The 26,427-nt window shown below is 37.7% G+C and overlaps 2 long non-coding RNA genes across 3 annotated transcripts; both read left to right on the top strand.

Moving 5' to 3' along the window:
- Positions 1-6,602: 6,602 nt before the first annotated feature.
- LOC311286897 lies at positions 6,603-10,887 on the top strand. 2 transcript variants are annotated; one of them, XR_014626668.1, is made up of 5 exons: positions 6,603-6,805; positions 7,085-7,175; positions 8,235-8,302; positions 9,307-9,419; positions 10,259-10,887. It is a non-coding gene; the product is annotated as an uncharacterized lncRNA (long non-coding RNA). The 2 variants fall into 2 exon arrangements; XR_014626669.1 differs by having other exon boundaries at positions 6,603-7,175.
- Positions 10,888-16,230: 5,343 nt separating this feature from the next.
- Positions 16,231-19,747, top strand: LOC311287557. The gene is made up of 3 exons (XR_014626754.1): positions 16,231-16,431; positions 16,836-17,001; positions 18,971-19,747. It is a non-coding gene; the product is annotated as an uncharacterized lncRNA (long non-coding RNA).
- Positions 19,748-26,427: the final 6,680 nt, after the last annotated feature.

Here is a 26,427-nt window from a genome sequence, read left to right as displayed (position 1 = left end):
GCTTTAAGAGCCTATGTGTCTCGCTCTGCTGTCTTTAGACAGACTGAGCAACTATTTGTCTCGTTCAGTGGACGTTCCAAGGGAATGGCTGTTTCGAAACAAAGCCTATCCAGATGGATAGTTGACGCCATAGCGTTAGCATACACCTCCAGAGGTCTTCAGTGCCCACTGGGTGTCAGAGCGCACTCCACGAGAGGCGTTGCCTCTTCGTGGGCCTGGTCTAGTGGGATATCCTTACAGGATATTTGTATGGCGGCAGGCTGGGCCTCGCCGTCTACATTTATCAGGTTTTATAACCTTGAGGTTCCCGCTTTGCAGGCTAAGCTGTTATCGGTGTAATTGAACACTGAGAATACAAGCGCAGTGCGTTACTACTATCTTACGGGCAGTATTACGTAAGACCCATATTCCCACTTTAGTCAAGGGTGTCTTGTCTAAGTGATGTCATATATTGCGTCTGCGGACGCAGCCACATATCAGAACGGAGAGTTCCTCCTCCTGTTCTAGGACTCTCTGTGAGTCCCTCTGGTGATTGTGCACTGTAAATCCTGGGTTCGCCTCCAGGTTTATGGTTGTTAATCCCTGCACGCACGGCGTCTTACATTGGGTTCCCGCAGCGTCTTAGCTAAGACGCAGTACGAGAGAACTCTCGTAAGAGAACGTACTCGGTTACTAACGTAACCTCGGTTCTCTCTAGTAGAGGGAACGAGTACTGCGTTCCTTGCCGTGCGTACGATTCACTTTGGTTCGCTTCTTCGATGAAATAAATCAAGTGAGTCAGCCTTCTCGAGCTACCTTTATAGGGCTAGGCCACGCCCGCGTCGGCGGGAAGTGGCCTCATTGGTCTGATGTTGCATCAGCCTGCGCTCGATAGGCTTATGCATTTGCTAGTAGAACAGCCAATAAGCAAACGAGCCGTCTTGCCTATGGCTGCATACTGCTGCAAATGCGTTTTACAAATATTAAAATTAAGGATAATTTTTTGCTTCAATATTCATGAAAAGAGACTTTTCCCGCAGCGTCTTAGCTAAGACGCAGTACTCGTTCCCTCTACTAGAGAGAACCGAGGTTACGTTAGTAACCGAGTACGTTTTCCTTATATTTTCACTCTCATATATGTTTGGCTGGCCAGAAATATTTAACTTAGCAACAGCACAGGATAAAACCTCCTTTATAAGCTCCTCTTTATTCAACAGAGTTATGAGCTCACTTATTTATTTATTTATTATGAAAACTCAAAAACATCTGCCTTATTTTCTTTATTTATTTATTTTTTAAAACACACTAACGATACCAATTCCTCGGAACTGGAAATCGCAGGATGAATGCCTCATCCCGGGGAGGAGAAACCGCAGAGCGTGCTTCTCCCCGAGATAAAACACTGGATCTAACAGGTGTGCGATCCAGTGCGATCCATCACCATTTGCGATCCCCAAGATGCGCGTCGACGCCGTGCCTCGGCAGCAGCGGGACCCGCGCCTCGGGGCGCGCGCACCGAACCGTCCTCCTCGAAGAACGGCCGGCGGGAGCGGAGCGTCCTCATGGACAGCTTCTCGTAATGCTCACAGTCAGCCCCCTCGAGAACTGACTGTTGGCATGCTCCACTCCCAAACAAGCAACACAAAGCTTTTACTCTGGAGTGTGTGTCCCCACCCGTGATATAACACGGGAAGGGAACAACACAATGCTTGCTTGCTCTCTTTTGCCATAATATATAAATATTGCAACTTGACAGACATCAATAAATATGACAAGGACAGAATACACAGATCGCTTGCTGAAGGCACAGAAGCTGTCACGGTCTGTTTTCAGGGGTGCTTTATAGCTTCCTGGTCGATGACGTCACCCGCCTATGACGTCTCGTCTTTCCATTGGACTGATTATACACGTGCTTCACGACGCAATCACGCAGGGCGTTCCCACCGCGTCTCGACGCAGCTCGAGTTCCCTTGAAAGGGAACTACACCGTACCATCAACCCAGACCTGCATTTTAAACATTATCAAGATTTTAAATAATTACGTTAACGTTACCGGCCTGCGCCCAAGTTTAAAACACACAGTCAACACGACACAACACACAAAAAAATTTCCAAATGTAAAACTCACATATAGTTATGATGAAATTAGAAAACATGAACAGAACTACTTTGACAAGCGGAACAAGATGTGGTCAGTCGCAGAAGTGATGGAAGTCTGGTTCCCTTGCTCTAAGTCGAACTGATTCTTTCGGTTTGTTGTTAAAACGAATCGGTTCAAAAACTGATTCACTAGGCTTTTTTACAGTCAGTGACGCGATGTTATATAATCAAAGAACCAAATAAATAAATAAAAATTGAATAAACTTATTTTAATTAACAGACCAATTTCATAATGTTTCTTTCTCTCTTTTCATTCCAGTAAAAGGTATATACATGCTAATCTATTAATTAATATGTAATATTATATAAATATAAATATATATATATTTTTTATATATATATATATATATATATATATATATATATATATATATATATGTCAGGTAGAGTAAGGGAGCGAGGGCTCAATTGCGAGAAAAAGGTCTTTTATTCAATATATCACAAAATAAAACAAAACAAACAAAAACTACCCCAAGGGGGAAAACAAGACAGACTTAGACTTGGACTTGAACTTCGACTTGGACTTGACTTGACTGAAGCACACAGCAGGGAAACACACAGTGTACGACGACGAACCAGCACAGGACTGAAGACACAAGGAGAATAAATAGGGAGAGCAAACAAAGCAGGTAATGAGGGAGGACAGGTGGGGAAAATGAATCAATAATCAGGTAACAAGGTGGGCGGGGTTAGACAATCGACAGGAGAGCACATGGCACAAGGAAACACATGACAAGCCATGTGCTCACAACAAACAGGACTAGAACACAAAACGAGACATGAACACGCAGCTAGTGAAAACTCATAAGCCACGTGTTCACACGAAACATGACAACATGAAAGCACACAGCCAGTGAAAAACAAGCTGTGTGCTACACAGCACAAGACAAGAAAAAACACACGCAGACAGAAGAGCGCGCGGCTCGAGCAAACTCGAAACCGCGCGCGCTCACGTGACAAGACAGAGCGCACGAGAACGAGCGAAAGCTCATTCCGTGCGCTCACAAAAGAAAACAAACACGCGGAGCATTGATGTCCGAATCCCGACACAGAATCGAAACCTAACTAGACAGACGTGTCGGGATCCAAACACCATGCCCCGCACATTTAACAAGGCACGTAGACAAGTATATATATATATATTTCATAGACCCATTTCAAATCTTCCATTTATGTCTAAAATATTAGAAAAAGTGGTGTCCGCTCAATTGTGTTCTTTCTTGCAAGAAAATGATATCTATGAGAAGTTTCAGTCTGGTTTCAGGCCGCACCATAGCACTGAAACTGCGCTCGTTAAAATCACAAATGATTTACTTTTAGCTTCTGACCAAGGCTGTATCTCAATACTAGTTTTACTTGATCTTAGTGCTGCGTTCGATACTATAGATCACACAATACTCTTAGATCGACTACAAAATTATACTGGTGTTCAAGGACAAGCATTAAGCTGGTTTAGATCATACTTATCTGACCGCTACCATTTTGTCTATTTAAATGGAGAAAAATCGATCATAACTCCAGTAAACTATGGAGTGCCGCAGGGATCTGTGTTAGGCCCTCTATTATTCTCAGTATATATGATGCCACTTGGAAATATTATAAGGAAACATGGAATTAGTTTCCATTGTTATGCTGATGACACTCAAATATATATTTCATCACGGCCAGATGAAAACGATAAATTATCCAAATTGACAGAGTGTGTTAAAGATATAAAAGATTGGATGACGCGTAATTTTCTTTTATTAAATCCAGACAAAACAGAGGTACTACTTATCGGTTCAAAAAACCGCCCACAAAACCTCTCGCAATACAACTTTAATATAGTAGGATGTCCTGTTACTTTATCCTCTACAGTAAAAGACCTGGGTGTTATACTCGATTGCAACCTGTCTTTCAAAAATCATATTTCATATGTTACAAAAACCGCCTTTTTCCACCTTAGAAACATTGCTAAGCTACGTAATATGCTATCAGTTTCTGATGCAGAAAAGTTAGTTCATGCATTCATGACCTCGAGACTAGATTACTGTAATGCTTTATTAGCCGGTTGTCCTGCATCCTCAATTAACAAGCTACAGTTAGTCCAAAATGCCGCCGCTAGAGTTCTTACTAGATCAAGAAAATATGATCATATAACACCGATTTTATCATCACTGCATTGGTTACCTATAAAGTTCCGTATTAATTACAAGGTATTGCTACTGACTTATAAAGCCCTAAACGGCTTAGCTCCAGTCTATTTAACGGATCTTCTATCGCCCTATAATCCATCGCGCTCTTTAAGATCACTAAATTCAAGGCTTTTGGTCATACCTAGGATATCCAGAACCACCAAAGGAGGGAGAGCATTTTCACATTTAGCTCCAAAACTCTGGAATAGCCTTCCTGATACTGTTCGTTGCTCAGACTCGCTCTCCCAGTTTAAAACTAGATTAAAGTCGCATCTCTTCAGCCAGGCATTCATATAATATTTTTAATCTTACAGTCCAAATTACAATCCGGCCTCTAGTTAATAAACGCCAGAGGAGAACTGGCCCCCGACTGAGCCTGGGTTCTCCCAAGGTTTTTTTTTTCTCCATTGGGTCACCTGATGGAGTTTTAGGACACTATTAGGTCACTTGATGGAGTTTTTCGGTTCCTTGCCACTGTTGCCTTTGGCTTGCTCAGTTGGGGATATTCTGGATATCTAATTTGATTTTATCAATAAATTCCACTAGAAACAAACCTTGTTGTATTATTTTAATTTAATACTGTGAAGCTGCTTTGATACAATCTGTATTGTGAAAAGCGCTATACAAATATACTTGACTTGACTTGACTTGACAAGTGAGTGCACGGCCCGAGCGCGCTCGGAACCGTGCGCTCACACAGAGACGAGACAAAACAGGGAGTGTCAGAGCTCTGTCACAAAACCAAGAAATTAACTAGACCGAAGTGACAGAACCCTGACATATATATATATATATATATATATATATATATATATATATATATATATATATATGTGAAGTATTTATACATTTGCATATGTCTTCACAGTATTTTTTCTGTGAAAAAAAAAAAAAAAAAAACTAAGAAAGTGTACAAATTTGTTTATTTTTTTTTTGTTATGCACATTTACATGTTTTTCATGTAATTTTACACAGGAAATGTACATTTGCAGTCTATTTCTGTAATTTGACGTTTTTTTCACCACATTTAAAAAATACATGAAAAATCTGTAAAATAAAACAGTAAAATTCCGTAAAACTACAGTTTTTTTTACAGTGTACTTCAACCATTTGGTTACCGATGAAGTCCATTGTGTGGAGAAAAATCCTGAAATGTTTTCCTCAAAAAAGTTCATTTCTTTTCCACTGAAGAAAGAAAGACATGAACATCTTGGATGGTATTGGGGTGAGTAAATTATCAGGAAATGTTCATTTTGAGGTGAACTAATCCTTTAATAAAGTCTTGTTATTGTCACACGTAAAGTTGTCCTTGTCTCAAGCTCATATATACTGGAGTCCCTAATTATCCAGATTTTGACTACTTACTCTTAGTAGTACTGTACAATAAAAAAAAAGACATATCCCATACCCTGGAAATGTACATTTCTTGGAATTAATAAAAAAAAAATAACACAGTGTTCACAGCACAAACAGGTTACAAAAATGTATTGTAATATTAATTTTACTACATTAAGTTAATTCTATTAACTGATCCAAATATTCATAATCAATTATAACAAGTTATGATCAATTATTAATATTTCTTTAGAGCTAATTTGCTACAGCACAAACCTGAATGAGTGCGTTGCTGGCCAGTTTATAGACCAGTATGTCCGGGAGAGTGGCTTGACATGCAAATCTCACTCTGCAATCTTCATTGGCCTGTTTTTTACTACTCAAAGGTGATTGGGCTACCAAGTGAGACCTAAATGTCAGTATCAATGTAACACTTCTGTTTCTTTTTCCCATGTCACTGTTTTTCTGTGTTCTCCTCATCATAGTTGTCATGGTTTCTGATTAGTTGCACACCTGTTTCTTGTTCTCACATTCTCTCTGTGTATTTAAGCCTTAAGTTTCCCCAGTTCTGTGTTCCATGTTAACATTATGTGGAGTGTTCAATGTTCTTGGTTTTTATTAAAGGGCACCTATTATGCCCCTTTGTACAAGATGTAAAATAATTATGTGATGTCCCCCAGAGTGTGTATGTGAAGTTTTAGCTCAAAATACCCCACAGATAATTTTTTACAGCAAGTTTTTGTGTGTATCCCTTTAAATTAAAAATAAGCTGGTCCCTCCGGTACCCTATCAAGAAGAGGGCGGAGCTCAGATTCAAGAGCTCGTGCTCCAGTAGCAGGACAATCTCATCTCACGGAATGGAAATGTCAGAACAGAAACTGTCAGTAACGGTGTTCATTTCGACCCGGAGTCGGACAATAATGCCTACACTCTAAAAAATGCTGGGTTATTTTTTAAACCCAAATGCTGGGTTGAGCATTTTGACTATGTTGCTGGGTTATTTTCTCCGTGATCAGCTGACAATGACCCAGCATTTGGGTTTGTTTTGGAAATTTTGACCCAGCGCCTACCTCCTCGCGAGTCGCGCGCTTTTGTCCACACTTCAAATCACTACGTCAACAGGAGGACGAGAGGTTCAAGCAGGAGCGAGCGTAAAGGTGAGCAACCCTGTTTTATTAAAACTATCCTAACGTTAAGTAACGTTAGTCAAAGAAGTCAGAAAATCAACAAGAAGTTATGTTGAAATGAACTATGAATTTTTGACGACGGACCAAATGCTCTAGTCTAGATTTTGCGTCTGTCGAACTAGCGACCGTTATGCTAACGTTACGTTACACATAACATTCATTATTTTTACACGGTCTGTCATCAATTATTCCACTTATAACACGGTCACAATGTCTGAGTACAGTTGTTGGTGTCTGTTTTATCTCCAGAAATGTTGCGGGTTAACGTTACTTGACTCGGCGGTGTTGGATGGATGCAATGTAACGTCACTGGCTAGTGGCTGGATATGCTAAAGAAGCTGTAAGTCTAACGTTACCTATTATTTAACTGTTTTTGTTAGTCATTTTCGAAAGGTAGCTTTACATAAAATATTTTCTTATGCTGCAGTATGTTCTCTGTGTTTGGGTGTGTGCGCCTTAGTTCCATTTGGCTAAGCATTTCTGCAGAAAACAGTGATGTCATCGTCCAGCTCAGTACAATTCTTATCAAAAACTGTCATTGTTCATTTGAAGTCAGTTCAGTGTTGCTTCAGTTACGTTCAGAAACTATGTAAAGATAATCAAAGTAGTTACTGAAGTACAATTTGGTCTTAAACCGGCTCTGAAAAAAAGAGTAATTCAGTTCAGTTCAGTTCTCATCTGATATTGTCACTGCAATTAAATCAATAATATTGTTGAAAATTAAGTGCCCCTAACTAAGCAAGCCAGAGACAAGTGGCAAGGAACCCACACTCCATCAGGTGACAGAATGGAGAGGAAAAAAAACCTTAGGAGGAACCAAGCTTATGTATTAAAAAGCCTAATACAATTTATTATTTTGGTTTGTCATGCAATTTGGTTCACAATCATTAAAATAACTATGATGATCATTGAATCGTGAAAAAAAAAAAAAAAACTGGCAGGAAGAATAAACATTAACAACATTTATTTATTATTTTAACTTATCTTGAAACTGCAATCAAATAAGTCAATGGGCGCAATGACCTCAGGCGATTGTTATACCGATAGACTAATACATTGGAATGAATAAAAAATATTCTATGAAATATCTACAGGTGATTTTATAAAATATATTTTTTAATTATCCACAAAATTAACATTTCTTCTGTTTACAGTCTTGTGAATTACAATAGTTAATTAAACTGTTAAAATGATTTTGTCTATTTATTTATTTTATTTTTTAATTAAGTAATGATTCATTAAAATGATTTATATATATATATATATATATATATATATATATATATATATATTAAATTAACTGGAGCCAGCATAAAAAATTATTTTAAAGGCATTGTATAAGACATGCTAACTTTGTAAAGATATTACTAATCAGATGTTTCCTTCTTTTCTTTTACAGCAATGGACATTTTTGTTCAACAAAAACTCCTCAACTGGAATCTTGAGTGCCTCATTGAAAAATTGCTGGTAAATATGTAATGAACAATTTAGCATTTCAAATTCTCTTTCTTTGTAGGTAATCTTTTTTTCACAGTTGCATCCAGTGCCAACCCTAACCCTTAACAGAGTTTGCTACACCATTCACAATAAGCTCAAAAACATGAATGGCCAATTTACTTGTCCAAAGTACAAGCACATGACAAGACTTAATGTCAATCCATGTAGGGTGAATTTAAATCAGTTATATTGTAGGGCTGGCATAGGGTACCACTTCTGTGCCTAGTCGTTGTCAGTGTAATTTCATAGATAGCCTTGCTTGTTTGCCCCTTTCTTGGTTTAAGGCAGTGGTTCTCAAATGTCCTGGGACCCCCCATAATTTTGGATGTCTCCCTCATCAGACACACCCAATTTAAATTTTGCAGTCTGTACTAATGAGCTGAATCAGGTGTGTTAAATGAGGGAGAGATACAAAATGTGCAGTGGTATGGGGTCCCCAGGACGGGTTTGAGAAGAACTGCTTTAAGGGATAGTTCACCTGAAAAGAAAAATTCTGTCGTCATTTACTCACCCTCATGTTATTACAAACCTGAATGACTTTCTTCTCCTGAACACAAAAGAAGATATTTAAAAAAATGTTGGTAACAAAACAGTTAACAGTAGCCATTGACTTTTATAGTACTTTTTTCCTATTATGGAAGTCAGTGGCTACCGTCAACTATCTTGTTACTGACATTCTTTAAAAAATCTTTTTGTGTTCAGCAGAAGAAAAAAACTTGTACAGGTCTGGAACAACGTGAGGGTGAGTAAATGAGGCGAGTAAATTTGACATGAGGGTGAGTAAATTTGCATTTTAAGGTGAACTATACCTTTAATAACACTAAATGTTTTCAGATTACCAGAGTACATATTTAACTGTTATATATTTAAGCTAATTTCACTCATTCTAAGTTGACCTTAGTTAGAAATGCACTTTGCTTAATTTAAAAGCTGATGAACGAACAAGTTCTAATTTGCCATTTTTCTATTCTTAGATTCCAAAGGCATACTAGCACTTACAATCCTGCCTGTCATTCTTCCCCCGCCCCACAAAACCTTTCGGCCAACTATTCAAGAGGCAAGAACCTCATTCATTGATGTACAACTGGTAAGTAAAACAACAGGGGACAAAAAGAGCAGGCTCATTTCTTTACACCTGTTTGTAGGGCTGCACGATAAATCGTTTTAATAGTTTATGGTTATTGCTGCTTGGATCTGACACGCATTTCATTTTCTCACAACTCTTTAAAGGATTAGTTCACCCCAAAATGAAAATTTCCTAATAATTTACTCACCCCAATGTCTTCCAAGATATCCATGTCTTTCTTTCTTCAGTGGAAGAGAAATTAATTTTTTTGAGGAAACCATTTCAGGATTATTCTACACAGAATGGACTTTAATGACAACCAACTATCCCAACGTTCAAAGAAGGTTCAAATGTCCGTCTCAATGCAGCTTCAGAGTCTCTACACAATCCCAGTCGAAAAATAAGGGTATTATCTAGCGAAACCATCGGCCATTAGTGGTTTAATAGTATATAAATGTTTTTTTTTTTTTTTTTTTTAAATGACCGATGGTTTCGCTAGATAAGACCCTTATTTCTCGACTGGGATTGTGTAGAGACTCTGAAGCTGCATTGAGACTGACATTTGAACCTTCTTTGAATATTGGGATAGTTGGTTGCCATTTGAGTCCATTCTGTGTAGTAAAATACTGAAATGTTTTCCTCAAAAAAACTTAATTTATTTTCCACTGAAGAAAGAAAGACATGGATATCTTGGATGGCATTGGGGTGAGTAAATGATTAGGAAATTAATATTTTGGGGTGAACTAATTCTTTACGTTTATTTAAGACGGTATTTAACTAATTTAAGACTGCTCTTATGAAAACCTAAGACACACTTTTAAATAATTATCTGTGTCTGATATTGTCTTTCTCTCATTTAGTCTGGAACCAACATGGTGCTTTACCTGGAAAGGCAGAGAGAAGCAAAACCCTTCCCGTTTGTCTTGGAGCTTGGAATGGCTGGACAGTTTTTTGGTGAAGGGGAAACTCTGGAACAGTTGACTCAGTTTCTTTTATTAAAGAAAGATAATTTCTAGCTAGGCTATTTTGCAGTTTATAGGTATAGAGTTTCATGTTTTTATTTTGCTACACAGGACTAAATGATTGCTTATTTAAAATGAATTGCAATGTATGTACTTACTGTTTATACGCAGTTTTTATGTGCCTCCCATTTTTGCTACACAGGACTAAATGATTGCTTATTTAAGTGAATTGCAATGTATGTACTTATGTGTTTTTTATTGTATTCATTGTGAAGAGAATCTTTAGCTATAGGCTATTTTACAGTTCATAAGTGTAGAGTTTTGAATTTTGAGAATCTTACCATTTTATAATCTTTTAACATACCAACATTTTAACACAAATTATTTTTGTAGGCCTCCATTTATGTTGCAGATGTCTAACTGTTTTTTTTATATGAATGTATTTATGATTATATTAATTTCCTGGAATAAACACTTTAATTGAATCAATAAACAGTAGTGTTATTATTGTTATTCATATTTTTGTATTTTTTTTATTCGTTTTTTTTTATTATTATTAATTATCTAAAATGAATAACCTGTAGCATGGGTGTGGTTTGACCCAGCACTGATTAAAAACAACCCAGCAGATGGGTTAATGTATAAAAACCCAACATGCTGGGTCAAAATAACCCAGCATGTGTTCTGTCCAATATTTACCCAGCGCTGGGTTGCCAAATAACCCAAATTGGGTTGTTTTTAACCCAGCATTTTTTAGAGTGTACAGAGCCAGAGAATATATGCTGTATGGAGATAGAACAGGTATAGTTCTGTTTAATTACGGTTTTCATTACGGTTATAACTTATTTGTCATCTTGCTTTTATCCACTATTAATACAAGCCTGCTGTAGCAGACCCTGTCCAAAAGATGGCCAAAAATATACTGATGAAGTTTATTGTAGTTCACACAAAAAATTAAGCGTCCGTTTTACTCCAGAAAATCACCCTAAGAGCTGAATCAACTTTTACAAGATGTGCACATTAAAGTCTTATCCATAAACTCTCTTTCTCCCTTTCATTATCATCAATTTACACAGTGAATTACACAAAAAAAAAAAACACTTGTTACAACTAACAGTAAACAAATAAAGAACTTTTCAGGGGGTGACTAATAAACTGGTAAACTTTATATCCATAAAACAACTCATTTCAACGTTTGGCCTTTCGCTCCGGAGACTGCAAGTCGGATCATGAACAGTTGGTACAGATCCATCCTCCAGTAACAACTTTTTAGCGTAGCCTGCTTTGTACAGACCCTCGTTCAAACCTGTATGCAAACCAGTGTGTCTGGTGTAAAATGATTCGCTCAAACATAAACGCATTTAGGTAGACTGGGGGGCGCATTCCCTTCAAAAACAAAAGCAATCCACTGTGTCTTTAGTGGCTCAGATGGGAGTAAATGAAGACTGCTATGGTCATTCTTATCTCCAACAACAAAACACCTCAGTCGCTTAGGAGACATTTTTGTCACTACAGCTGCTCCGGTGTCAAAACAATGGCGGACTGTAGAGTTCTCAACGGGTCAGGTCGGCCCGACAAACCCGACGGGACCCGCGAGTTCGGGCCGGGTTCGGGTCGAAAATATAATCGAATGACTCGGGTCGGGTCGGACCTCGGGCTTAATCTTTTCCGCTCAGTGAAAAAAAAAAAAAAAACACATTTATTAATCATCGCTGCTGTTCACCGTAAAGAAAGTCTGGCTGCTGCGTGCAACGTGCAACGTGCATCATGGAGAGGGGCGGGGGCAGACCTGACGCCGCTGCGTGCACGCCTTTAGCCTGGAGAAGAAGATGGAGTTGGTGAAAAGTAAACTTGCCGCAGGTGAATTCACCGTCGCTACTACAGCCTATTTATATATTTAAAGTTTACTGTTTCAGTTGTTTATATTGTTTGTATTGTTAAAAGGCGTGAACATTAAAGGTTGATTTGAATTCCCGTCTGCTGGTCATGATAATACGTGTATGAGAAAAAAAAATCCGACGCGGTGTCGGGCCGCGGGCCGGGTTCGGGCAGATAATTCATGTTGATGTGTCGGGTTACATCGGGTCCGGGCTTTATAAGCCACGGGCCGGGTCGGGTCGGGTTGTAATTGTCAGGCCCGTTGAGAACTCTAGCGGACTGTGTACAGCTCACTCAGGGCGGGTATATGCTAAAACAGCAGTGTCTGTCGACAGTCGTGGGAGGAGCCTGTGCAAAGTGAAGTCACTTTGCCCAGATTCTGCCCAGATTCTGAGACAGTGCTTATGATTTATGGGGATTTAAAAAAAAGCACTGGGTGAATTTTTATCATTATAGGGTGGTTGTGTACACACACTGCCAACACACATTTATGTTCAAACACCATGCAAAACTGAATTTTGCATAATAGGTGCCCTTTAAAAGTGATTATATTGGTCTTTCTGCATCATGCATCTCGTCTTTGTTGGATCTTCTACAGCTCACCATAACTATTATTAGACAGATGAATAAGTGTGAATGTGTGCATATTGTGAATAAATTTGATGAAATCAATGCAGTTTCAAAGGGCTTTGAAGTGCTTCAAAGGGCTCTGCACGATCCCAGCTGATTTTCTAAATAAAATAAAAATGTATATACTTTTTAACCACAATTGTTCGTCTTGTGCTGGTCTGCGACGCGCCAGGCATTATGTAATCACGTTGGAAAGGTCACGCTGGACGTAGAGGTCTCCTCCATCTGCCTAAAGTCTGCATCTGTGTACTCTGGTTCAAAATGGTAGGGTAGGGTGAAAAACTCCATCTCATTTTCTCCTCCAACTTCAAAATCATCCAACATCATTGTTTTACCTTTTTTGTTAAAGGGCTTTTGTATTAGTCTTCGCATGTTCACTTTGTAAACAATGGGGCGGTACTTCCGTCTACGTCCAGCGTGACCTTTCCAACGTGATTACGTAATACCTGGCGCGTCGCAAACCAGCACAAGAGTTGTGGTTAAAAAGTATATACATTTTTATTTTATTTAGAAAATGACCGATCGTTTTGCTAGATAAGACCCTATTGCTCAGCTGGGATCGTGCAGAGCCCTTTGAAGCACTTCAAAGCCCTTTGAAACTGCATTGATTTGGACTTCAACAATTTGGTTACCGTTGAAGTCCATTGTGTGGAGAAAAATCCTCAAAATGTTTCCTCAAACAAATTAATTTCTTTTCCACTGAAGAAAGAAAGACATGAACATCTTGGATGGCATTGGGGTGAGTAAATTATCAGGAAATTTTCATTTTGAGGTCAACTAATCCTTTAACTAGACCAAACACTTAAACTACTCTAACATACACATACATGCATATAGTTTACCAAGGGAAAGAGAGCTGAAGCAGAATACATGAAAGCAAGAAGTTATAGCATTGTTTGAAATTCAGCAGATCAACAGCCTTGAGCAAACCATCAGTTTAGTTCTAACATGCCCTTCTTAAAAAAGTGGTAAGGATTCTTAATGTATCAAATAATGAGACTAAGTTTGATGCTTGCATGTCTCGCTCATTTGAATTAAACTGTCCTGATGCAATTTGTTCAGGCTCCAGCTGATCTTTGATGATGTTGTCTTGATGAGAAAGAGCCAGTGGGAGTCAGAAGATCTTTGGTGAATGGAAAGACAAGGCCACAGCCTGGCACAAGCTTGGGGGTCCTTAGAAAACTTCTAGGTCAATATCATCTTCACATCAGGATTTCAGAAAGGAACTAAAAGACTAAGAGACTAAGAGACGTGATCAGTGATTTTTTTTTTTTTTTAAGTGTGAAGATGTCACACCCTCTGCAGGGTTGTGAGCCAATAAGCAGCAGTTCCCTTTGGAGGGAATTTCTTTACGACCTTTTGTTCAAGCAGGCCTTTGAACATTTTATTGGGTGTTTAACAAAATAATCTTAAAGATAATATAATACTAATGCGTCACAAAGTTAGCAAAATGTAATGTAAATTAACAAATGGGGGACGAAGAATGGAGTTTATAGAGACTAAACATGCTACATATATGATTTTGTTTAACCATAGTATGCAAGTCTGAAACATTAATCCAAAAGAGTTTAAAAGAGAGAATGAATACATAGGCCAAACCACATAAAAAGAAAATCATGAGATGGGAAAATTAGATATGTTTATACATTTCTCAAGTGGTTATATATAGAATATATGGGATTAAAAGGGTTTATTTCTCCTTCTCAGCAAGAATTAAGTGAGAGTCACAACTCTCTGCAAATTCCTTTTGGGGTCGCAAAACTTCTTATCAGTCTTAATGTGTCCTGTAACAGGACACCGGGTTCTGCCAGTGTGTTAGCTTCATTTGGGATGTTAGTTTTGGGGGAAATTAAATTTAATGAATAATTTGTGTGTGTCTGATTGGTCCAGATGCTACAGTGCTGAGGAGCCGAGATGGGACCCTGGCATTCAGCAGGTGGTTAAGGGTTGTGACAGGAGGGCTGTAACATCTCCGTTCCCTTCTTCAGGGAATGAGGGTTACAACAGTAACCTAGACGTTCCCTTTCAATCAGTCATGTTCGACGGTATGTCAATACTGACGAATGGGGTCCATATGGAAAGCGCCACAAGTACTGACCCTTCCCAGCACCCCATGTAAGTCGAACAGACCTCCATACCTGGTGGGACATAACTTTCCATAACATAACCTGGAGGGAAATCACTATAGGCACCTAGAGCAGTACAGGGGCTGACCAAGGTGGGGCGTTCACAGTACTGGGCCTCGCGTCAGACTCCTCCGCCAAGTCTGACTGCCAAGGTGTTGGAGGAACCTCAAATCAGGGTTTGCCAGCTGGGGAACTCATCTGGAGAGAAAAAAAAGTGCTCGTACCTCCTCTCTGCTGCACTGTAAAACTTTACTGTAAATTTACAGCGAATTTCCTACAGAATTGTACTGTATTTCCATAATACAGTATTCGGCTGTATCTTTTACAGAACAGCTGTAAATATACAGCACATTTCTGTTTTCAACCCGATAAATTCGTAATACAGTATCATACTGTAAAAGCACTGCATTGTGGGATTGATTTCTTTCGCGCTCAATTCAGTTCAAATGTGACGCGAGCAGACAGTAGCTACTACAGGCAAACTTGATTTGTCAGCGGGATTCAACTGAACAGAATAATCATTCCTGTTATCAAGATAAACAGTGTCTGCGAATCTGTGAGCAATTTTTAAGCTTTTGTGAGCTTCGGTTCGTGTTTCAAACATTAGTTGCCTGTGACGCAGCAGAAAATGGGAGACATTAACTTTACATGAAGACGGATGGAAGAATTTGTCATCTGAATAACCTGCGCCTGTGACGATTAGTGGGATTTAGAGTTTGAGAAGATGGAAAATTGTTCAACTGAGTTATACGGTAAGCCAATAGCTATATATATATATATATATATATTTTGCGTTCGCATTTCTAACATACGTTGATTTCACGAATGCTTATTTGGTTTGATTTTGCGAACACGGTTTTCTACCGCGGCCGCGCAAACAATTCACTCTGTTCCACCTGTTTACCAAGTAACGTTAACGTTAACTTCGATATTTCACATAATAGGCAACATATACCATGTTATTTGCATGACCTGCTTTTGATATATATATATTTTCGTTTCAGGCTTTGTAGGTTAATCTGATGACGGTCCAGTGCTAATGTAAGTACTTTTAAGTAGTGTTACAGTTATAATCTATGTGGTAAAAAAAAAAAAAATGCTATCAAATGCTGTCAGTTCTCTGATCGTGCTTTTGAATCGTTGTCATAATTTTGCTAGCACAAGAAAATCCATGTTCCTAATGCTGTTTTCAAATGTAGTATTCCTGATTGCCATGCCATGGTCCTACAACTAACAATTCAAAGAGAAGTTAGACAGTGTTATCCTTCAAGCAGATAAGTAGAGATTATTCAACAAATCTCATTAATCTGTAATATTTTTTATGTTTTGGTTCTGTTGATCATGGCTGTGCTGTCCTTTTTAAAAATTGTTTCAGGAATTTGCATCGCTGATGTCCAGCAATCTACACTTGCCAGAGAGTTCACGCCTTATTTCCTGGTATGTAAACATTAAAGGGGTAGTTTAAACCTAAAATGAAAAGCCATCATTTACTCACTCCACTGCAAAATATATTTTTCTTAATTAGTGTTTTTTTCTTGTTTCCAGTCCAGATATATAAAATTCTTACATGAAGAAGCATTTAATAGACAAGTAAAAATTGTCTTGTTTTCTGAAAGAATATGTCAAAATTTAGTGAGTTTATGCTTAAAACAAGCAAAATAATATGGCAGTGCGTTTTAACGTTCTAACCCTAATCAATTTAGATTTTTAGGTGAAAATTTAAATTTATAGAACTATGAATAGATAGACAACTACATCGAACCACAGTGGAACCCACAATAGTTATTTTAATTATTAATATTATTTATTAATTCATTTTATTATTATTTTTTCAATTACAGGTCAATCTCTAAGCAACCAGTGCTGGACATTACGTTTGGAAGGTCAAGGTGTGTGTGGAAAGGATCACAGCCTAACTTCATCACTGGCCTGGCAGCGCTGTTTGCCTCCTCCTATAACTTCAGCTTGCAGTACCAGGAAGAGGCAGCACCTTGAGTTTGTTCAGAGGTTAGTCATTAGCATATTTGCCATTCATATAAATATTAGACTGAATTGTGACTTGTCTTGACAGTATTTATTATGTTGACTACTGGCATGAACAATATGGCCCTGGTTTCCATACTGGGCTTAGCTTAAGACAGGTCTAGGCCTTAATAAAATTAGGGTATTTAAGCAGCTTTTATAAAAATGTCTAATAAAAAAAAAAAAAACATTACTGGTGTGCATCTTGAGACAAAACAGTGACAGTCACATATTTCAGATATGTCAGTGCAAGTTGTTTTCAGTTGAAGGATTAGTGAAAATTCTGTCATTAATTACTCTCCCTCATGTCGTTCCAAACCTGTAAGACCTTCATTCATCTTCAGAACACAAATGAAGATATTTTTGATGAAATCTGAGAGGTTTCTGAACCAGCCATAGACAGAAACATCTTTGTAACTTTCAAGGCCCAGAAAGCTAGTAAAAACATTGTTTAAATAATCCATGTAACTACAGTGGTGCAACCTTAATATTATGAAGCGATGAGAATACCTTTTGTGCACAAAAAAACCCCAAATAATGACATTATTCAACAATCTCTACTCTTTCACGTCATTCTCCTACGCTGTTGACGTAGTGTAAACAGTGTCAAGTCACCTTCATTTATATAGCGCTTTTAACAATATAGATTGTTTCAAAGCAGCTTTACATTGATAATAGGAAATTACAGTAACATAGATTGTTTTGGCTTTACAGCAGCTCTAGAATAAAGTTATTAGATCGACTATTTTTGACTGTCAAAATGCAGGCGGACACAGTTTCCGTGAGTTGTTCAAAATCTTTCTTTTTAGTAAACTCTGTGTACACAAACAATGTTCTCAATGCTGGAGTTCATGTGTAGAGTCTCTGGTGATACTGAGAGCACAGTTTCATGTTGTGTCGAGCCTTCTTAGTGTTTTAAAAATAGCGATTTTTGATGCTATCATAGTCGTGCCACAAGCACTCCCATTCAAAAGGCAATTTGACCGAAAACGAAAATACGGTCAAACTTAAAAGTGGCGTTTCCATCCTAATTATGCTTTTAAACGAAGGTTTGCCTCGGGTAGATTAACAAAAAGACCCTAGGTTGCATTTTGGCAAGAGTTATCCTTTAATACACTCCGGCCCACTCATCCTCACAAAACAGTGTAGGAGAATGACATGTAAAAGAAGAGATTATTCAACAATGTCGTTATTTTGCACACAAAAAGTATTCTCGTCACTTCATAATATTAAGGTTGAACCACTGTAGTTATATGTACTATTTACCAATGTTTTTACCACCTTTCTGGGCTTTGACAGTTGCAATGACATTGATGTCAATGGAGGGACAGAAACCTCCCAGATTTCATCAAAAATATCTTAATTTTTGTTCCGAAGATGAACGAAAGTCTTAAGGATGAGCAATAATGACAGAATTTTCATTTTTGGGTGCAAACATGCATTTTAGTCCGGTAAATGTCATGTTTAACATTATCATGTAGTCATGTATGCAATAAACATTGCAAGGCTTGCAATTAAAGTTAAATTATTTCTGTCACAAAGGTTTGGGCTGGATTCTGGCAATGTGTGCTCTGTATAAACAGAGTCTATGGCTGCCTTTCCACTGATACTCTGATGGGACCTGATGAGGGGATGATATTAAAAGTTGTAAAATAAAACTTTAAATCTGGCAACCCCACTTCCAAAAGTTGAGTTAGTTGACAGTGCACATGTAAACAGACACATTGAGTTGATGTATTTTAACCAGGGCAGAAAAAATATCAGTTATTGATCACAACATCCAACATTGCATTTTTTTTTCATGTTGTTCAGTTTTATCCAAACAGTTTAGTAGTTCAAACCGATATCTGTTTTTTTATTTACACATATTTTGTGCTGTCTCTCTTTGTCAAAATATATAAACTCAGTCCATAATATTTCATTGTTTTTTTTTCCTTTCTTTTCTGCCTTTTAGACGATTTCCTGACATCAATCCTGAACGTGGATCAAAAACAAAGAAAGGACAAGTAACTTCAAAGAAAACTGGCCAAGTTGTGCAAAAAAAGAACACTGTAAGCCTACAGGTGTCCTCACTTCTGCGAAAACTTGAAGACTTTGAATGGGATTTCGTTTGCACTTGTATGGACTTCAAAACAGAAACAGCAATTCACTGCCATTATAAAGCTTGGAAGAGCCAGGACATTTTTTAATATAACTCTGATTGTATTCGTCTGAAAGAAGAATGTCATGTAGACCTAGGATGACTTGAGGGTGAGTAAATCATGAGCTAATTTAAATTTTGGGGTGAATTATCCCTTTAATTAAGTGCTAAGTGTTACCTGTTTGTTGTTAAGTGTTAAAATTGCATTTTATGTTTAAAAAAAATTCAGCCAACATGTTCACAGAAGGCAATTTTCTGATCTTTGCTTTTAACCAAAATAAATGTTTTAAAACCCAGAAAATGTTGTTTTCTTTTTCATAGTGTGACTACTATACAATTTATTGCTGTAGACAAGTTTAATATTGTAAAATTATGTGGTATATACTGTATTTGGTAATTACAGTGGAGTACTGTAAATGCTGTTTACTGTACTAGTGCTGTAAAAATACAGTATGTGGCTGGCAACCCAGCTGCCAGTATTTTACTGTAAATTTACAGTACAACGTTTTACAGTACAATACTGTAAATGCTGTTTACAGTACTAGTTCTGTAAAAATACAGTATGTGGCTGGCAACCCAGCTGCCAGTATTTTACTGTAAATTTACAGTGAAAAGTTTTACAGTGTGGGATTGGCGCTGTAAGCGGGACCCCTAGCCAGTTTTCCTGCCACTTACCTATTATACTGTTAACACATGGGAAGAAACTGGCTCCACCTGGAGATTAAAAAAACTTCACAAAGTTAGTAGGTGTCCTCCAGCCCACAACTCTGCAGATGTATGTTAAAGAGTTGACGTTCGCAAACGCCCAGGAGGAGGCTACACTCCTTGTAGAGTGAGCTCTAACTCCTAAGGGGCACAGCATGCCTTGAGTTTGGTACACCAAGGCAATGGCATCCACTATCCAGTGGACCAACCTCTGTTTGGAGACAGCCTTTCCCTTCTGCTAACCTCCAAAGGAGGAATTAATGGGACACAGCAATACAAAGGCTTGGTCTGCCTCCTTCAGGGGCAGCACTTGCAAGTTCATCAGCTTGTCCCGAAAAGGAGTAGGGGGAGCTTTGGGCACATATCCAGCCAGGGTCTCAGGATTATGTAAGAGTCAGCTGGCCCAAATTCATTGGGCGTTGCATACAGCGCCCCAGCCTAATCTGGAGGCATCTATTGTGACAACAACATGCCTGGACGCTTGTTCTAAGGGAACCCCTGCCCGTAGAAATGCACGGTCCGACCACAGGCTGAAAGTGAGCATTAAGCAGCATTAAGTGTAGCTTTTGAAAGGGAACGTCTCGGTTTACTTGACTGTAACCCTGTTCCCTGAAAAAGCGGGAACGAGATGCTGCGCTTCATTGCCGCGCTGAGGATGTCCCAGAATTGCTCTTCAGACAAAATATACCTGTCGATGTACTTGTGGCACATCTAATTATAGCCTCTAACAAACACGCGTTCCGATGCCGTCACTGTCCAAGGCTATAAGGGTTTGAATTCAATTCCATTGACGTGTTACACACATATTTCACAGCTGGTCACACAAAAAGTGTTCCCAGAGCGCTGAATCAAGCGCAGCCAGAGATTGTCTTATTATAGGGAGATGAGAGGGTCTGTATCTCTTACCATTGGAGAAAGCATAACGACTAACTTGGATCACGTGAGGCACCTCAGCTATTGTGTAATGGCAGTGACGTCAGTGCTCGTAGTTCAAAGTTTTATGACAGTCAGTTAAAGCTTACATTAATCAGTTTGTTGTGGCTTATTAGCACGTTGGTCTTGTGAATAAATGTTCTATATTTGGTGTTATACTGTATATCGCTAGTAAAGTTACAGTACGACTGTATTGTTTGCGGAATGTGCTTTACTGCGCAAAAAAGAGCGTGAATTTCTCTATTAGCTGTAACATGTAAGATTACACTAAAAACTTAATTGTAATTTAATATATATTTAATTCATTAAAATAATATGTATTTGTTTTACCATCATTCATTAAAAGCGTTATATCATCATCATTAGGCACACAACAGTCACATATCATTTAAGTACAAGATTAACCTGGCAGTGATAGAAAGAACACTTCATGTTTTATTTTAATTAAACAACATACAATATAACACAATATTTATACTTAAATTATTTATTTTCTTTTTTATTCATCAACATGCATAATATCAGCGTCATATGCATACATGCAGTTATAATAGTCATTACTATTCAAGTCTTATCATAACTGGTAAAACCTGAAAGCCAAAGAAAGAAAACATTGGAATTTTTTACTTTCTTTGCACAATCTACAATATCACTCAATATTACTATTAAATAATATGGTAATGCCGTAAATGAGTCCTACCAGTCGTGACATTCCCTTCTCTGCCTTCTCTTATAAAATAACCTTTTCAAATAGTAAAATCTACATATAGTACATAAGATTAGTGGACAGGCAATCGATTCATTAAATGATAAGCAATTACCTCAGAAAAGCGGTTTATTCAGTGTAGTGAAGCCTCTTCTCCATTGACATCCATTCAAAAAAATCTAGTGGCTTTGGCGCAACATCTCGTTCTCGTTTTCAGGGAACAGGGTTACAGTCAAGTAACCTGATACGTTCCGTTCTGTACACATAGATTTAATGTAATTACTTGAACATTTTATGAGTGAATGTGGTTGTATAATGTGGCTAATATGTCTGTAAATAAGCTAACTCTGTGTGTACAGAACCAAGGTTCACCTTAGATGGCTCTCTTTCAGCTGAAGTGTCACAATGTGTCCTGCTCAGCTTCTGTGTATAGAATTTTGACAGTTTAGACATTGGCAATGGGTGTTTTTATCCTAACAACATAGAGAGCTGTGGTAATGTTGTGCAGCTTCAAAACAATTTAGCCATATGTGATTATTGGCATGGGGGACGTGTCCCCCTCAATGTCTATGGTGGTTATGACCCTGCCTCGAAATCGATTTGGATAAAATGTGTCTGCCAAATGCATATGTGTAATGTAAAGGAGCTGAAGTTATACATTATACAGTAGATTTGACTCAAGGTAAGATAGGATCAATATGCTTTTCTCCTCTGAGGAAAACAGCCTTCTGTTTAGATTAGGCATGTGGCATTAATGTGCCCTTGATTTTGTTGCATCAAACGCGTAGATATCGCTAGCCAATAGTGGAACCTCACTGAAAAATCACTTTTACAGTAACACACTGTCCAGTGTATATCCACTGCTTGACACACTACCCTTACAGATGACACACTCTTACTTACAAAAAAAGAAAGAAAAGAAAATACATATAAAATAGTTTTAGTGTGGCGATTGATTTGGTTTATTTGTTCTTGACCACCAGTAGAGAGCCAAATGTTTCAGGAATACCCAGCTGACTATGCTATAGATGCAGAAGCAGCGAGAAAGAAAGATAGTGAAGGAGCAAAAAAAAAAAAAAAAAAAAAAAAAAAAAAAAAATTGTATTCCACAAGTGAAGAGAGAATAGGCAGTGACAAACAAACAAATATTTATGTCACCTTGGCTATCTCTCTCTCTCTCTCTCTCTCTCTCTCTCTCTCTCCCTCTCTCTCTGCACTCAAACAATAGGACCTTCTATTAAATAATTCAAATGGTAGCTCAAAGATGCCAGTCAAAAATACTACTGCCATAAAAGGCATGTGTATAGCTGCAGCCGCCTGGTATCCATTGGTGAATAGGGGCATTCATCTTGCTGTTCTCCAGATAACCGTTTTAGCAAGTCTTCTGTTTATATTTGTTTCTTTGGTTCGCCCGCCCGTTTTTTTTTTTGCTCATTCATTGTTATAGGGAGTGATAAGCACATTTTAACATGGGAGTGAATTGAAAATGAGGGTTATGTCATGATTCTGCCATCTTGTTCTTGATTTTCTCTTGTCTTGTGGCAGAATCATGACAGACCCATGTTTTATGTTCACACACATGGCCTTTTGCCGGCCATGTGCTTGTGTTGTCTCGTTCCTTGCCCCGCCCCCCTTGTTATCCTCGTTTAGTCATCATTGCTTTACCCTTGTCACCTGTTTCCCTCATTAGTTTCTCCCTATTTAATCCCCTTGTGTTTGCTGTCCTGTGCTGGTTCATTGTCATTCAATCAATGTGATACCTACTGTGAGTAACCTGTTGAAAGTCTTGAGAAGAGTTGATCCTGTCTTAGCTGTTAGTTTATTGTTCATTTATCTGTCTGAGTCTTAGTCAAGTCTTGTTAGTCTTATACAGTCAATCCTGTCTTGTTTTGCTCCCTTGTGGGTTTTGTTTTCCCTGTTTTTCTGTAGTAAACGTAGTTCACTTGCATACTGTCTGCATTTGGGTTCATCTCCTTGCACCATCATAACAGGTTATATATAGACAGGTTAACTAAGGAAAACAAGGCACAGGTGGGGACTAATCAGTCAACTAATGAATCACTATGACAGCAAATGAAAACATACTTAGAAACCAAGGAAAACTAAAGGACAAACAGAAAACAAGAACCAAAGACCATGAAACACTAAACTGAAACAGGACTGCACATTATGGGTTCAGTAAGGGTTTTATTTTATTTAGGGTTAACAAAAATTGAATTGCCTTTCATTCACCAAGGATGCTTTAAATTGATCAAAAGTGACAAATGAATGTTTCAAAAGATTTCTATTTCAAATACATTCTGTTTTATATATATATATATATATATATATATTTTTTTTTTTTTTTTTACATTTTTATTCTTCAAAGAGCCCTGAAAAAGATCATGGTCTCCACAAAAATATTAAGCACCACAAATGTGTTCAACATTGAAAATAATAAGAATGTTTGAGTACCAAGTCATATTAAAAAGATTTCTGATGTTTCATGTGACACCGGAGACTATGCTGAAAATTCAGCTATGCCATCACAGAAGTTAATTATATTTTAAAATACATTATATGTTATATTAAAACAGAAAATATATATATAGATTTTTTTATTGTAATATTATATATATTTTTTGCCATATTAATGTTTTTACTGTATTTTTGATCAAATAAATGCTTTTGAGATCACTTCTTTCAAAAACATTAAAAAATATTACCAACCCTTTAAACAGTGCATTGACATCTGTCTTGCATCACAACATAGTTCTGTTCTAGAACATCTGTGTTCTATACACAGATTTAATTTAATTACAGTCATCTTTACTTCAACGGTGAGTGAATGCGATGTAGCTGTTAATTCTGAAAAATCTGTGTTTAGAGAACTAGGGTTAACCATAGATGAGTCTTTATAGGAAGACATGTTTGGATTCAATTCATTTACTTGCACTATACAAGAAAGGCCTATAGTCTTTTCACTTGACCTTCTGATTAGTTTCCTGGTTTAGTTTTCTGACTGACCCCAGCTAACCCATCACCACTAACAATATATGGAGAAATCTTTGCAATAATGTCACATGAGCTATTAACCTGACATGGATGACCAATAATAAGAAAATGCACCTCAGCTTATATCATTCAGATAATATAAATTAAACCAGGGCACATTTATTCCATCACTGCATAATAATCTCAGCAGCATATTGTGCTGTCCTGCAGTGGTTGACAGGAGGGATGCCAGTAAGCAAATCCATATGCAGTGGAATGTAAAGATAAGGTTCGGATGTGTAGGGGTGGGAGCTGTCTCTGATAGTTCACTGATGGAGCGGGCTCCCATTTTACATTTATATTCATAGCACACGGGGTGGCTTGTCTCACAGCAAGCCTGGAAAACAAAAAACAAAAAGGAAGACGGTGCGTTAAGATATGTATGTAATTTTGATGGTGACAGTGACAATGTTTGTATGGCACAGGCATATTGAATATTAGCTAAGTAACAGTAAGTAAGTGTGGTTTGACGTGTGAGTAAACACTAAAATCCCCAATAGGGATTTTATACCGTAATTCAAAACATTGACACCTGACTGAGTGACAATGTGTTATTTGCTGTCTCTCCCAGGTGGGGATTTACAGAAATCATCCATGCCAGCTTGTACAGGCACTTTAAACAACAATATTATTTATAAACACTTCAATTTTTGAATAAGGGGGGCATTTATTTAAATGAGATAATTTATAATTTTGTGCAAAAATCATACACTTTAATATATATATAAGCTCTGCTATACCTTCCAGTGAAAAATGCCTAAATTGCCTAATTTATGATGAACAAGAGTAAACTTACATTCACAGAAGTCCCCGAATATTACAGCAGATATAATAATATTCTACTTAAATACTTATGTTCTTCTCATTTTTGTTATGTATGATGTATTGCATTACATTTTTATATTATTTACTTAAAGTAAAGTTCTAAGTTGCAAAATATACAGGCACTGGTATGCAATCTTGTAATACCGGAAACAATGTCACTTTATTTTTTTACAGTGATTTTTTTTAGCAATCATTTTAGCAACCAGTGCTTCCTGAATGTATGTATTTGTTTACACTGAGGTAGACAGTCTTTACTAAACTTTATTAACCCCCCATTATGCCCAAAATCTCAGTTCGACATAACTGATAACACAATAACATTAACATAAATTAAACATCTCTGGAAATACTGCATTTTAAAAAAGACTATATTATGTCATTGATACAGCATGACAGTATGAGCCCACAACAACAGCATTAATCATAGCAAAACATAACATGCTCTTTAATTGACTCCAAATGCAAATGCTGTCACCTAATGCTTTGTTGTCATGTAATGTTGCAATAAGTGTTTGATAGTCTTGTGAAATGCTGTGCTTTCAGAAATGTATGTGTTTTATCTTGACACTACCATTCTCCATTAGCTTTTAATTAACAAATAATATGTATTGCAGAAACGCGGGAATTTTGCAACTGACACAACCAACAATTTTATGCTCAACAATCATTGTAGCATCGGAAGCTCTCCTGAGTTTTAAGTTTCATGAACCGATTTTCAGGGTAATTGTAAGCCTCTCATTGTTTGCAATAACTGCATTGTGTGTGTGTGTGTGTGTGTGTGTGTGTGTGTGTGTGCGTTCGTGTGTGTGTGTGTGTGTGTGTGTGTGTGTGTGTGTGTGTGTGTGTGTGTGTGTGTGTGTGTGAAAATGCGAACGCTGTATGTTGGATACTGTGGGCACCTTGAATACATCTTTCAGAAAGATTGTTGGAGCACCAGGATCCTCATGAAATCTTAAGCTCTTTGTGCCCTCGGAGCAGCCCACCTCCAACCGACATCTTCATCATCATCATCATCATCATCATCATCATCTTAATCAAAAGAAACATCAACAACCTTAGAAACAGTACT

Source organism: Rutilus rutilus (genome assembly GCF_951802725.1).
Source record: "Rutilus rutilus genome assembly, chromosome: 3".
Lineage (NCBI taxonomy): Eukaryota > Metazoa > Chordata > Actinopteri > Cypriniformes > Leuciscidae > Rutilus > Rutilus rutilus.
The sequence above is the reverse complement of the archived record's forward strand: the minus strand, read 5'-3'. Positions and strand labels throughout refer to the sequence as shown.